Consider the following 4712-nt stretch of genomic DNA (forward strand, 5'->3'; position numbering starts at 1 on the left):
CTGCAGCTGCAGGGGTGTGTGCAGGAGAGGCTCCTCATGGCTGTGGTTCCATGCAGCAGCTCCTTGTGATGCTGTGGTGTCTCCTTTGGTGAAGCAGATATCCCCCAGTGTCAGGCCTGGGCAGGAGGAGCAGATTTTGAGAAAAGCTGCAAGCAGTTCTCATCCCTAACTCCCCCCTCACTTAACTTGTTTTAAACTGAGCTGGGATCCAAGCATCACATGGTTTAAGTTGTTCAGATTCAGACTGTGGCCTCCTTTGCCCATCCCTCGCTCCAAGGACCAAGGCTGGGTGATTAAGGGAAACACCCTCGTGTCTGCTCCAGCTCTGCCTGCTCAGGCTGCAGGCAGGCCAGCCAGCAGCTGGGTGCTGGCAGGGAGGGAACATCCCAGCCCTGGGGCAGGGTCTCCTGGATGTGGCTACCAGAGCTCTGCACCAACCAGCCATCCTCTACTGCTCTGCCACCAAACCAAGCCAGAAGCAGGGCTATAAATCTCATCTGCATGAGCTTCCCTTAGTTTTTCTGAATCACTCTTTTCTATGGATACTAAGACTGGCCAAAAAGCAGAATTTCCATGCTGGGAGATGCCAACGTCTTGTGTGTGGCTTTCATGCTGAGCTGAGGCAAGAAGCAAAACGTCTCAGATTTTTGCCCAAACGAGCTGTATTCCAAGACACTTAATTCAGATTGTATCAAAGCATATTTTATCAGTCAGAACCCTGACAGGAAATGTTGTGCCTTTATTGACCATGCAGATAATTTCAGCCCACAGCTGTTGAACTCAGTGCCTCCTTATTAAATATTTGCATGTCACCGAGTCAGTGGCTTCCCCGCAGCCCTTTCCCCCAGGGAATTTTGCAATGACACTTCCTGGCAGGGGCTAAGGGCCCCTTTTGCATAGCAGATTGTCACCATACTGAAGGACACAACAGGACCTGAGCCCTCCTGGTAATTTCTTCTCAGGTGCCCCTTTTTATCCTATAACCTGCAGGATGCTGGCAATTGCTGCTCGGCTCCTGCAGCCCCCAATGCTCAGTGCGGGAGAGAATGGCCAGAATGAGCATTTCTAGCATGAAATATTGCCAAATGGCTCGTGCTGCAGGGTTATTCTGGTCAATCCCCCTTAGTAAATCAGCTCCTGAGCTTGAAACTGCAGCTTCCCTAACAGGGCTGATGGTGCTGATCATTTCCCATCTCACACTCACTATTTGCAGGGCTGTAAAGCTCAATGATCATAAAATCTCAGGGCAGGAGCCACAGCTGCCTCCCTCTCTCTCTCTCTCTCTGTCCAGCATCTCAAACACAACCATTATATTATTAATAGTAATAATTCCTGCAACTGTATTTGCAATTTGCAGTGAACAAAGTGCAGCCTCAGGAACAGAATCCAACAGACAAAACTTATTCACGCGTGCCAAGGGGATGCTTAAAAATAAAGCTGGCTGGAGATGAATAGATGTTTTGTTGCAAATCCACAGTTACTTTGGGGAGGTCAGGGCTCAGATCAAATACTGGACCTGACAAGCACCCTCTTACCTCACAGGAGGGTTTCAGGAGCCCTGTGGAGCAGTTTGATCTGCACACCTGGAGGGGAAGGAGCCACGTACTTACTTACTTACTCATGAGCATGACAGCATCTGCCCACAGTAACTCTCATTCTTCTTGTTGCTGATGAAACTCGTGTAAAGGTCAGCAAGAAAACACAGAAATACCTGAGCGTGTCTTCATTTCTTTTTAAAGTATCACTTCAAGACGTCCTGTAATAACCAAGCCACTGGAAATACTCAGTGCTGCTTTTGTTCAAATTGAAAGTCCCTGGTTTTCAGTTTCTGTAACCCTCTTCCTCTCTCTGGGGTGGGTTTTATCAGCGCTATTTAAAAGTGAAGAATCATATCAAGAAAATGAGTTTCGGATGAGAGACCGAAATCTCTGGTTGGGTGAAAAAAGCAGCAATTTGCATTAGACTGCTTAAAGATAAATATTTGGAGAGAAGCAGGAGGCAAAGGGAAGTGGGTGGCCAGGGGCTGTCAGGCTTGAGACCTCATGTCTGAGCCAGGAGTGTCCTGAGGTGAGCTGGGTTGCTTAAATGGTCCTAAATGGCACTATCACCAGCACTTCGAGTTTAATGTCCCTGTGAGGGCACATTCCAGCATTTGAGACCAAAAGATAAGAGTCTGGGTTTAGACAGTGTCTGTTTGTCATTTTGGATTTGCACATTGGCATCATCTTAGAGGAAGAAGAAGAGGTTGTGTCGTGGACTGGTCTGGCTGTTGAAAGGCACAGTGCTGTGGGTGTTTGCCTTCCAGCCATGGGCCGGCACCGCCAGAGATGGGAACTCCGATTGCGAGGACAGCCTGCAGAAAAGAAGTTGATTGCAAAAGAGAAAAACAAAATACAAATATTTATAAGTCATAATTGCATCTTAGATTTGGGTCTGGATCCAGTAGAGGCTGAGTCATCCTCACCAGCTCACCCGGGGCTGGAGCCAGGTCCCCACTCCCCCGGGGTGCACTCCCCTCCGGCAGAGCTCCGGGCTGCAGTGGGTGCTCCCGGGATGGGGAGGGACAGAGGAGTGTCCCTGTGCCCCTGTGCAGCACAGCAGGGAGAAGGTGCGGGGCTGCCCAGGCATTGGTGTGACCCCCTCCTTCCCCGGTGTTACATCCGTGGGTGAGCAGAGCAGTATCTGGGACTGCCCCGCACCACCGACTTAATCCCTTCATCCCACATCGGATGAAGAATCCTCCCCTCCACAGCCGAACGGCAGAGGGGGTGGGCTAAGAATTAACACCCCCAAGCCTTGGAACAAACCAGGCTGCGGTTGGATGCTCCGGCACGGAGCAGGCAGGGCTGGCCCCCCAGACCACACACGCCACGGGTGTCCGGGGAGCCCGGCCGGCCCGGCCCGGCCCTGGGAGGGAGCCGAGAGGGAAAGCGTCTCCTGCCCGGCTGGAGGGACCTTATCAGAGCCAGCTCCTCCCAGGGAAGGGCCCCTCACAATGTGCTGGCCACGGCTGATGGATCGGCGCGTGCATGACTCCCTGTTCCTGGTGACTCATGGATTCGCTGGCCTTCGCCAGTGTCATGGGAAATATTTCTTTAATAACTCAAAAGGCGGGGGGGGGGGGGGGGAGTGAGAAACAGAAAGAAAAACTCCACCACATAGTTCTTTAAAAGTTGTTAACTTCCCAAATTGTTTCTAAAATGTCAGATCTTGCTCAGAGGAAGGAGGGTTTTCGGAAAACCCCCGCGGAGTGGCTGCAGCGTTGGTCGGAGGGGTGGGCAGGGACGGCAGAGGGGGTGCTGGCTGTGGAAATACAAGGGTCACTGCAGCTGGCCGGCAGCCGAGTGTGCCGCATAAAAGAACTAAATGTGGGTTTAAGGAGTGGACTGCTTCACCCCCTTCTTCCTGGAGGATAACGTGACAGGGAACACTTCAATGGATCGCCAGTGGGGGAGGTGGGAGGGCTGCCAGCGCCGCTGAGCTGGTCGGGCAGCCCCGACGGGCTGGGTGCAGGCATCGGGACACCCGGCTGCGCCCGGAGCCCGTGTGTGCACCCCAGTGCCAGGGCAAAGCTGGGCATTTCCCACCTCCTGCTGCTGCTGCTGCAAGGGGAGGGTGCTGAGGAGCAAGGGGAACGTGGGTGGAACTGTTCCCGTGTGCCCACCTGCCTGAGCGGAACTCGGGGACACACACACCTGAGGGGGTGATGCTGCCAGCTGGGGGCTGAGCCCCCTGGAACACCCGCAGCTCCACTCTGTCTTGGTTCGGATCCGGCACCGGCTTCAGGGGCGAGCGGGGCTGGGAGATGTTAACCCCTAAACTGAATGGATGCCCCGGCGGAGCACAGACACCGCTGAGTGCCTGCGCTGCCTCCAAAGGGCCCCACAAAGTTCCCTGGGTTCCCAGGGAGGAACAGGACGTGGTTTATCTTTGCCTGCTTTTCCATCTGAAGTTTTGCCTCCTTCCGACTTCACAGAAGGGGGACCGTGGGTTGCAGTCCTCTGGGAAGGCGAGGTGTCCCTCCTGGGGATGGGGAGGAACAGAACCTGACAAAACACATTTCCCCTGCAATTCGCCGTGTGTTAGAGCTGTTGAATAAAGCGAACCGCAACCCAGCCAGGAGGACTCAGTCTCCTGAAAATCACTTTTGCGTTACCAGCTCCGGCTTCCAGGTATCACACCAAGCCAGCCCGCCGGGACGAGCAGTGCTGGGCTCGGGTAGGAGCACCCCCAGCCCCTCACCCGCGGGGCGACGCGCCCTGAGGACCGCGGCCACCGCTCCCACGCGTGTCCCCGGCGCAACCAGGCGGTTCCCCCGCCGCGGGCCGGGACGCGCCGGCAGCGCCGGCGGCGGGGGCGGCCCCTGGCCCGTGCGCGCCCCGCGGAGCCCGGCTGCCCGGAGCCTTCTCCCTGGAAAAAAAAAAGCCACGGAGGGAGGGGAGGGGCTGCTGCTGCTGCCTTTTCCCCCATCCTCCGTTTCCGGTTTGCTGCCATATTACTCTCTTTTTTTTTTTTTTTTTTTATAATTTTTTTTTTCCCCTCCCCGTGGTGCTCCCCCCCGCCCCGCAGAAGGGGTGAGCGGGGGCGGGCGAGGCACCAGCGCGCCGGGGCCGCGGCGCTGCGCGATGCTGCTGCCGGCGGCGCAGCCCTGAGCCCGGCCCGGTGCGGGGCGGTGCGGGCACCGAGCGCGGCGGCGGCGGCGGCGGCGGGGG

General features: G+C 55.8%; 1 protein-coding gene across 1 annotated transcript in view; it reads left to right on the plus strand.

Annotated features, from left to right (window-relative positions):
- The first annotated feature begins 3546 nt into the window (after positions 1-3546).
- The window catches only part of SDC4 (syndecan 4), a 97193-nt gene continuing 96027 nt past the window's right edge, over positions 3547-4712 (plus strand). The window contains exon 1 of the mRNA XM_059862957.1: positions 3547-3550. The gene's annotated coding sequence lies outside the window, so the exon portion shown is untranslated. The remainder of the gene's footprint in view (positions 3551-4712) is intronic.

Source organism: Haemorhous mexicanus, chromosome 18, assembly GCF_027477595.1.
Source record: "Haemorhous mexicanus isolate bHaeMex1 chromosome 18, bHaeMex1.pri, whole genome shotgun sequence".
Classification (NCBI taxonomy): Eukaryota; Metazoa; Chordata; class Aves; order Passeriformes; family Fringillidae; genus Haemorhous; species Haemorhous mexicanus.